Source organism: Octodon degus, unplaced genomic scaffold (assembly GCF_000260255.1).
Source record: "Octodon degus isolate 3935 unplaced genomic scaffold, OctDeg1.0 scaffold00067, whole genome shotgun sequence".
Taxonomy (NCBI): Eukaryota; Metazoa; Chordata; class Mammalia; order Rodentia; family Octodontidae; genus Octodon; species Octodon degus.
The window spans coordinates 5,006,668-5,016,630 of record NW_004524643.1 but is presented as its reverse complement, the minus strand read 5'-3'; the positions used below and the strand labels follow the sequence as shown (position 1 = coordinate 5,016,630).

Genomic DNA, 9,963 nt, shown 5'->3' with positions numbered 1-9,963 from the left:
TCACCTCTGGTGTGCTACGCCAAGCCGGACCACCAGGGTGGAGAACTCCAGCCCCTGGCGAGGTGGGTCAGGTGCTCCCAGCCCTGCAGTTCCAAGTAGATGAACAGGTGGTGTCCTCTACTGCTTCCTGGCCCACCAGGTACTCTAAAAGAGACACTCTTTTGAAAGTCAGTGCTGGAGATAAAAGCCATTCAGGGAACAGTACAAATGGGAGGCCTGGGGTACAGACAGGCCCCACCCACATCTGTGCTCTAAGACTCCTGTGGAGCAGCTCAAGAACGGGCAGCAGGAAGAGGCCATCGTGTGGCCCCATGTGTCAGGCACCACCAAGGGGTGCCGTGCTCTCTGCCTCGTGCAATCCCCCAAGCGCACCGTGAGACGAGTGGTATCGTGCCCACTCGGCAGTGGAGAACCAAATGCTGCAAACCCACTCTGTGACCATAAGTCACAACAGAGGACAAGCTGACGCATGCTCAGCACTCAGCACAGTGAGCCATCCACTGTAGCAATCTGTGCCGAGCGATCTTGGACTCATACTGGGAGAACTGACACCAGGAGAAAGAAAGCAAGCCAACTCCAGGGCCACACGCAACCTCCTCAATAGCTCACGTAAATATGGAAATCATTCTATTTGCTCCTTGGGGGGGGCGGTTTATGCCATCACAGGAAGCAGAGGTTTTGCCAGATCTCACGCCAGTAAACACACCAAGCTGCCACGCTGTGACCCTCACCGCCAGGCTGGCGCTGGAGCAGGGGAGGCTATGCTCAGCCTGTGCACCTCCTTTCATGGCCACAGCCCGCATGAAGGGAGACCCAAGTGACTGTGCGCCCACACAAAATAGACAATTAGCATCATTTCCGAAGATGGCGTGCTCTGCTCCGTGAAGGTCGGCCCCTGCAGAAGCGAGAGCTATGTGGCTGCTCTTTTCCTCCTCTCTGTTCTCTGATAATACACAGGCAGGGGACAACGACTCCTCGTTCATGGCTCTTGGCGACCTCCCTCCCTTCATTTGCTTCCCTTGAACCCACTTGGAGGAAGGCAATGACCAGCATAGAAGGCTGAGCCTGCCGTGAGGTCAGGAAAGCGGAGAGTAGCCATTGTTTTCTGCAGTCACCAAAGTACAGACAGGTGCACAGAAAGGGACACATGACCCACATCCTGGGACCCTAATGACAGAGCACCCAAACAGGCTGCTGTCCTTGGACACTGAAAGCCACAATGCATACACCAACTCCTTGCACACTGAAACTGGTGGTAAGGCCCAGGGCCATCCTGGAGGCTGCCTTGGGCTCTGCTTGCATTGCCCTTTTCCTGGTCCCCTTGACTCCTGCAGGGCCCCACGACTCCTCCTCACTCAGGCAAAGAGGTCTGTTCCGCCTCCTAAGCCCATCATCCTGTGCAAGCCCATCACCTGAAGAAATCAGCCCCTGCCATTCTCTGCAAGGGTGCCCTGCTTGCCTGCTGGGTCCTCACCTCCAACCCAGTACCCAGGGTGCCTGTACCTCTGAGCCCACCTCATTCCAGCCTCAGTGGCCCTGGGTGGCATCTGTGTTTCTACTCTGAGCATTCCCTTGCTTCTGCACACCTCCTTGTGCTCTTTCTCCGTCCGCCTTCCCAGGCCCTGCTCCCCGGACAAGCACCTCCTCTTCGGGGAAGGCGCCCAGTTGACCCCACTGCGTGACATTATGCACACAGATGCCTGTGCTGATGTGCAGGCCTCTGGAGCCTGGTGAATGCTCCTCCCTCCCTCCAGGTGGCCGAAGGGCATCCAGCTCCCGTCTGTCACAAGGTCCCCAGCTCAACAGCTGTACTTCATGCACCAGCAAACCTAGGCTGAGGTGCTCCACGCCCTCCCAGGGGTGCCCTCCTGACAGTCATTTCTGCCCCACCCCCACCAGATCCCACACCCTACTCTCTCAAGGTTCTGCTGCCAGCTAATTGGAGATAACAAACCTCTACGGGCAGCGTCCTTTCCAGTTAAAGTTTGTGTTTAACCAAGGTCTTCTGCAGCTAAGGCCTTGAAAATAAAGGTGGGGACAAGAAACCCCAAAGCTCTGGGGCAGTGTCTTGATAAGGAAAGATCCTTTTTCTTTTTACTGTATTTTATTGGTACATGTTTGTAGGACAAAATGGCTACATTCACTGTGAGGAGTTGATATTGTACCTAACACATCCTAAGGCTGTCTCCTTCCTCCTTCGCTTGGTCTCCTTCCCACTTGCAAACCGTCTTGAGGCTCAGGCTACTGGTGCTCTAAGCATTCACGTCCCAACTCAAAGCCCAGCAGAGTTACCAGAAGGCTCTGTCTCCCATGAAGGAAGGCCCACTGAAAGAGAAGCTGTCACAGACCCGGGGAGAAAATGGCAGACAGCAGAGCCTTGATTTTGGGCTGGCTAGGTGTGCCGAAGCAAGAAACACACGGAGAAGCTGCTGTACCTCGGTGTCCCTGTGGGTGAACGAGAAGCCAGGGCAGAGAACACCTCAAGGTTTGAGGTTCAAGCCTTCCCCCAGGTCAGCGTCACTTGAAGCTGTGCTAGATCCACATACTGTCATTGCCAACTTCTGAGTCCAAAGGCAGTAAGGTAAAACTATAGCGCTCCCACCCAACCCGCAGGTGCAAGTGAGGGGGGCACCTCCACCCTGCCGGTGGAGAAAGGGGGCAGGAGTGGGGGGAAGGCAGTGGTTGCTATGGACACAGAAATGCTCCTCTTTTTGCCATCTGTCTGAGCCTGGATAAAAGAGAGCCAGGCAGTTGCCTTCGTGCCCCTGGCCTACCTTTTTAAGAGATTACAACTGCTTGCTAAATTTAAGTGCTGCTCTAAAATCAGGACATATAAGGCCTCTCAGCCTGGATCTGAAAGATTTCATAATGAGCGGGCCAAGAGCAACAGAAGACTGAGACTCGGAAGCAATCTACGCGGCATTGTGTGTAATCTTTCTTCCCTCATGCTGAAGATGCAGATGAAGTCCCAGCAATCAGCACACATCTGCAACGCCGGAAGCACCCCAGAGAGCAGCTGTAAGCGGTGCAGAGCCCTCTGCAGGCCACGCTGCCCACCGACCCTGGAGAGAAGAGGGACCCGGGACCCCGCAGGGATGAGGGGCCGGGGGAGGCCAGTTCCCTACAGCAGGAGGAAGCAGGCTGGGGAGCTCAGCCTGGCAGAAGTTAGCACGCCGGATGCCTTCTGCAGGGAGAGAGCAGCTGCGGACGCCCTGCAGGGGCTTCAGGAAGCCGGTGCCACTCATTCTGAAAGTGGGTCGCTCTTTCAAAGTGGAAAAAAACTGACACTTGAGTGTGTACCCATGCAAGGCACTTTACAAATAATTTAAAACACCTCCTCTTCACGGACTATGTACTATGGTACAAGAACATGGCTAGGATTCGATCCCAGGTCTGCCTTAGCATGTTTTGTTCGTTTTTGCCTACATGCCCTGGATTGGGAACATTCTCAAGATTTACTCTCAGTGCTCAGACCCTCTCAGTCTCTGGACCCTCGGATCTGACACAAGGGGATTCCAAAAGCCGAGTGGATGGGCTCTAGTGAGGTCTCAGCTAACATGAGTCCTCACACCCTGGTTACCTCCCAGCAGGGGAGTGAGGGAGGCACAGGGTGACCCTCATGTGGAAGGACCCATGGGAGATGGGGACAGCAGGTGCCACTGAGGAGGGAACTAGGAGCTGCAGGACACAGGGAGAAGGAAGATTTATGTGTTTATTGAGCTCTCTTTGCGCTGAGTGAATATCTGACCATACATCCAAGTACACAAATAAGGCTGAGTACCTGCAGGGTATTGTGCATCTGTGGAAGGGGTGAACTCTCTGTGTTTGTGGGTGAGTAACATACACCTGTGTAAGCATTGGGGGGGCAGCTTTTAAGAGAGCCTGAGATAATCAGACACAAGCTAACTACACACCCAAGCTGGAGACGGAGACTTGGACAAAGCAAGAACCTAGCTGGGTCCCCAGTTGAGGCCACCCTGGAATGCAGAAGAAGCCCAGGGTCTTATCCAGTGCCCCACCTTGCCACCACCCTGCCAGGTGGCCCCACAGCTCCCTGCCTCAGCTGCACACGCCCCACAGGACATTCCCTGGGAAAGAGGCTGACTGAGTCCCCCACCCCACAGCCTGGAAGGAGGTCTTCCCGTCCAGTCCCAGCTTACTCCCCTGCTCCACCCGCCCTTCATTCCTGCGTTCCTGCTCCCCTGCCTTCCATCCCGGGGTGCAGAGCCCAGCTGTCATGACACATGGTGCTGTCAGCAGCCAGATGCTGCGCACAGGGCCTCCACCCTATGCTGCACATGTGATACCCAAGTCCTACAAACTGTCACCAGATATGGTCAGCACTCAGAGAAGGGGTCAGGGCCAGCATTTGAGTCCTGAGAGCACAGAGGTAGAGTTGGTGCCTCAGCATGTTGATGCTACAATGAAAGGGCCAGCTCCAGCTGTTCCCAGACCCCGGGTCCCACCTCTTCCATGCACTGGGGTTCTGGGCTGGGAGTGTCAGGAATATGGGGCTGAGACATCCCACCAAGCTGCAGCAGCCCCAGCTCCTTGCTGCCCTCCTCTTGCTGCCAGCAGTCCTTGCTGGACTTCACCCATCACCCAGGGAAGGAGAAAAACCCGAGCAGCAAAGCAGCAGGTGGCATGGTCCCCGCTTACCTGTGTTCCCCTCAAAAGAAACCTAGCCAAGGACTGAAGGGGCACAGTTGTTCCCCCAGATGTGTGGATGTATGGCCACTGGATAGTGATTTCAGGAGCAGAGAAGGCAAGGAAGTTACCCAACCCTGAGAGAGGGAAATCCTAGCCCAATTAAAAAGTGCACTAGAAACCCTAACCCTAAAGTCACAGCACTGTCCCCAGGCACACGGCTCCCCTTCAGACCCACTGGATTAGGGCAGTTAGTCGAGTGATGGATGACAGCAACGTCTGGCTGTGTATGCAGGTGGAGAACATGTAAGAATCCACGCCACCCTGATTGTCCCAAAGGCTTTGCATACGGGACACAGGGATGGCTGACAGCTGACAGAGAAGGAACCAGCTCAAATCAGACCTACAAGGGGCCCTGTCCTGCATGGAAGGTGTTTGCGGCCAGAGGGCCCATGCCAACTGTCACCCTCACCAGCTCAGGATTCCTGAGCCCAAGTCATGGAGGCTTGGGAAGGCAGCACCTTGTCAGCACCCACAGCCACACCTGCTACCTCCGAAATGGTGTGGAAAGGAAAGCAGAAGCCGGTGGGGGCGGAGCACAGCAGGGCACCCAGTGAGATGAGCAGGACACTTGATAGGGCAGCCCAGGCCACCAGGCTGAGAGCTGGGCCCTGCCTGCTTCATCTAACACACGTTGTTTCATCCTCTTTGATGGTTCCACTTATCTGACCCGCAAGCTCCTGACAGAGAGCCTGGTACGAGGAAGACTGCTTTAGGGGGACATCACAAGCATATTCTCAGAATCCCCGTGGGGGAGAGGAGATGGGAGTACACACAAGGCTTCTCAGAGGTCTGCCAAATGTGCTCACCTCCTAAATCCCAGCTTTTCTTATTTTCTGACTTTTAGGGGAGACCCAGGATATTCTTTAAAACATATGTCAAAAGCCCTGGCTTTTGTGTGTATAGGTGCGCCAAGAATATGTATAATTGATTTAGGGGAGTCTGTTTATTAATCTGAGGGCCTTGTGCCTGCTAGGTAAATGCACAACCTCTGTGCTATAGCTAGCCACTAGCCCCTGCCCCCGTTCTTGGGACTGAACCTAGGGTGAGCTACATCCTCAACATCTTTTAATTTTTATTTTAAAACAGTGTTTTGCTAAGTTGCCCAGATTGGCTTTGAACCTAGTCCCCATGCCTCAGCTCCATAGTAGCCACCATTTCAGGTATGTCCTAGCAAGCCTGGCTTGCATCTTCTTTTTAAAGAGATAGGTAGATGACAAAGGAGAGAGAGAGAGAGAGAGAGAGAGAGAGAGAGAGAGAGACAGACAGAGAGAGACAGAGACACAGAGACAGACAGAGACAGACAGACAGAGACAGAATCAGAATTTGGATTTTCCATTATAAAATTTAAACATGCCTATAATAAAAATTTGGGGAAAAACTAAAAAGTAAACGACAAAGGGGAAAAATCGACTCAGTGTTGCCATCCAGAGACTATTTTTTTTCCTAGTAGAAAAGGTTGTTTTAAAAAAAAAAATGACCACAGAAAACAAAATGAAATCCTGCTCTCGTTTTTGAGGTTGTTGCAGAGAGGGGCCTTGCTGGAGATAAGAAGGCCAGGGACACAGCAGGAAGCACGAGGGCTGGGGGCCTCTGGTCTCCTTCACGGGGCTGCCCACAAAAACCACCAGTGGCGATGTGGTCTTCACACACACATTCAGGTGGATGCCAGCAGGTCCTACTTGTTCATCTTTGGTCCCAGCCTCCTCCAGTTGCAGAGGGACCACGAGTGGAAAGGGCCACTGTGTGCACAAGTGTGGGGAAGATGAGAGGAGGCTCTGGGAAGCACAGGGAAGAGACACCTTGGAAAGAGAAGGGTAGGTTGTGCGGGGCTCTCCCAGCTCCCAGTGCCTGGGTCCCAGTGTAGGTTTTGACTGGCGGAACCCAAAGCTTGGTCAAAACAGTGTCAGTCCCTGTCAGCCTGCATGTGCTCTGCAGAGGGCAGGAGCTGGTTGGGGCACAAATGTGACTGTCTAGGCTCCCACTGAAAACCAGAGCAGCTCTCCTGTTACTTGAGGAGGCATAGAGGTGGACACTTGCTGAGGGAACATTGCGTGTGAAGGAGCCTCTTTAAAACAAAAACAAAAACAAAAACAGAGACTGGGTGTGGTGGCACGCATCTGTAATCCCAGCTCCGGGGAGGCTGCAAACAGGAGAATCACTATGAGTCCCATCTAGTAGTGAGACCCTGTAGACCCTTCCCTAAAATACAAAACAAAAACAAAAACAAAAACAAAAATCTCTACCCAGACACGTGTCCAGCAGTCACACAAAACCACAACAGAGTTTACTCATTCAACACATTTCGTGAGCATCTTTGATACAACTGGACAGATGCTCCCTAAGCCTCTGCCTCATTCCACACGGAGGGCTCTGACTCATAGATCCAGCATCCCACAGGACAGATGTAGGCTCCCAAGGCTTGCTGGGGTTCCCAGGGGTGACAGGCAGTGAAAACCGAGGTCACTGCTGACAATCAGAGGGCAGTTTCTTCCAACTATAACAGGGACAAAAGGACAAACAGCTACATCCAGCCGGCACACTGGATCCTGACTCCCACTCCAACTCTAAAGGTCATTTGTGACAACTAAGTGTGTCCGGATACAGACAGGTGATACCAAGGAATTACTGCGGATCATGGCAGTGGGAGTTTGCAAAGGAACCTTCTTTTCAAAAGAGACATACACTAGTACAAGACATGACAGCAGAGATTCCCTTTAAGTATTTCAGGAAGAACAGAGGGAAAGGAGAGAGCTAGCAAGACGTGGTGTAACCTTGGTGGCTGTTGAGCAGAGCAGCGAGCCTGTGCGGCTCAGTTACTGTTCTGTTTTTGAGTGTTTGGGAGTATTTGTAATATTGTTTAATAGAGGACTGCAGCACATCACGGTAGATGCCCTAACTGGAGCTGGTATAAAAAAAGGCTAAGGGAGTATACGGCACAGAACAAGGAGGATTTGTGAGAGCCAGCAAATAAATTCGACAGTATTTTAGATGCCATTTGCTAGTGGGGTAAGAAGCCATAATAAGGGCCGCTGAGCTAGCTCAGGGGATTAAAGCACCTGCTTAGGCAAGCTTAGGCAAGCGTAGGGACCACAGTTCAGTTCGATCCCTGGCGTCACATGCTGCGCCAGTCCCACCTCCAGGGCGGGTTGAGCTGGCCACAGAGTCCAGGCGTAGCAGCGCACACCTGTAATCCCAGGGCATAGAAAGTTGAAAGCGGAAGGATCACTATGAGTCCGAGCTGTGTAGTAAGACCCTGTAACAACCAAATCCATTTTAAAAAAGAAAAAGATGCCGCAGTAAGTATACACACTTAATTAGAATACAAGGTAGGGAATTGCAACTACAGTAGAGGCAGTGACTGTGGTAAGCTCCAGAGAGCAGCTTACCACAGGACAGCCAGGTTTTTCTACTTGCGGTCCTTTAATCTCCCTCTCCCCTGACCCTGACAAACCAAGGCAAGAATCCTCTCCCACCACCAATAGCTATGCATTGGGGCACATTGTAACCTTTCCACATCTCAGTGTCCTCATGTGTAAAATGGGGTGAGGCCCACCTCCTTCTTCTGGGAGCTAATGTGGGGCTCTGATGGCGTAACGAATGAAAACTCACAGCATGAGGAACAGTACCTTGGCTTGAACAGTACTTCAGCTTTCTGAGAGCAGAGCTCAACTCAAACCTTATCCCCAAGCCACAGCCCCTTCAGCCAGAGCCAAGCTTTGCAATGCTTTCAGGCAGGACTTCTGCTCTTTAGCAGTGTGGAGTGAGGGGAGTGCCACTCTCATGGCAGGGGAGAGTGGACATGGGTGGAGAGAACAGGGACAGACCTCAACCCTGGGCACAAAAGGAATGAGGACTATTTGGGCTCCTTGAGGCTCCTGGGAATGGCCTCCGTCACCACAGCCAACCATAGTCCTTAGATCAGTTTACAGTAAAATGTCATTGATCGGTATTAGGCTAATCATGATTTTCTTTTGGAAGAAAAGACAGACAGAAGGTCAAAGTCAAAATATCCTGGGCTGGGCTTAAAGAAAGAAGGAGCAGGGATAAAAGGGATATATTATTTAAAAGATATGTTCAAAAACCTCCACAAAGCTAGATAAGACCAACTAGCACTATCTTTTTAGGTGATCAGAAAGGCGGATCTCAGAGGTGCAGTCAAGTCAGTGGTGGAAGGAGCCTTCCCCCTATAATAGCCTCTGATGCCAGCAATCACCCCTGTCACCCCCAGCCCACACCGCCCATCACAGCTGACTGCAGGACAGAGAGACCAACAGTTCACAGGTTGGGCCATGTGGGTGGGCTGACTCTGCCAAAGCACCTCCTGACATCCTGGTGGACAGAATCTTTCAGAAGCCAGGAGGCCATGTGGGCCCACAATGGGACCACCCCGTGTCTCCTGGCCCTGCCACTCCAGGGGGAGAGTAAGATGCCCATCCTCTGAGTCCTAAAGCAGCCCAGCTCTTTAATTTTTATTTTAGTTATTTTTGCGGAACTGGGGATTGAACTCAGGCCCTTGAGCTTGCCAGGTAAGCGATTAGTCTACTGAGCCATCTCCCCGACCAGTTCTTACTGCAGTTAAAATCTCCAGGATATCAGAGGGACCCCAGGTCCATTCTGTGGATCCATTGCCCATGGGGCCTGACACAGGGGACACAGAGAGGTCACAGGGAGCTCAGTCACAGAAAGCGCGGTAAGCCAACTAGCTGCTGGCTGCCCCCACCCGGCCTGCCGACGAGGGGCTGGTAGACGCCCCCATCCTTCACCCCAAACCACGCCAGACCTCAGGTCTGGGGCCACCCTGACAGCAAGAGTTGCGCACAATGCCACTGGCTCACGAGGCCCTAGAGCTTGCAAACGAAGGCTCTTTCCGCTCTCAGAACGCGGGCCCCAGAATAAACAATGTGGAAGGAGACACACGCATTTGCTCTGGTTTCATTCAGCACGCCTCTTCCCCATCCAGTAAAGGCGTTCCTAACTCTGCAGGAGAGGCTGGCCGGCGACAGCGTTAACCCCACCTGCTGGCGGGCGGGACCCTACCTCTCCGGGGCCCAGGCCGAGGTGCTCCCGGGGTTGGGGCCAGAAAGACACCATGGCGACCCAACGCGGGTCGCGGCCGAGCCACTGACATTTGGCCAACTTGACTTCCTGTTACTAAAGAGGGAAGGGACGAAGGACGGGGCCGAAGGGACAGGGATGGGGCGCAGCCCAAACCCTGGGAAGCGAAGGTGGAGGACTGTCTTCAGCCGAGGTCTG

The 9,963-nt window shown here is 53.1% G+C and overlaps 1 protein-coding gene across 1 annotated transcript in view; it reads right to left on the bottom strand.

Annotated features, from left to right (window-relative positions):
- Mical2 (microtubule associated monooxygenase, calponin and LIM domain containing 2) overlaps positions 1-9,937 on the bottom strand; it is a 231,139-nt gene extending 221,202 nt beyond the window's left edge. Inside the window, exon 1 of the mRNA XM_023719407.1 lies at positions 9,922-9,937. The gene's annotated coding sequence lies outside the window, so the exon portion shown is untranslated. The remainder of the gene's footprint in view (positions 1-9,921) is intronic.
- Between the last annotated feature and the right edge of the window lie 26 nt (positions 9,938-9,963).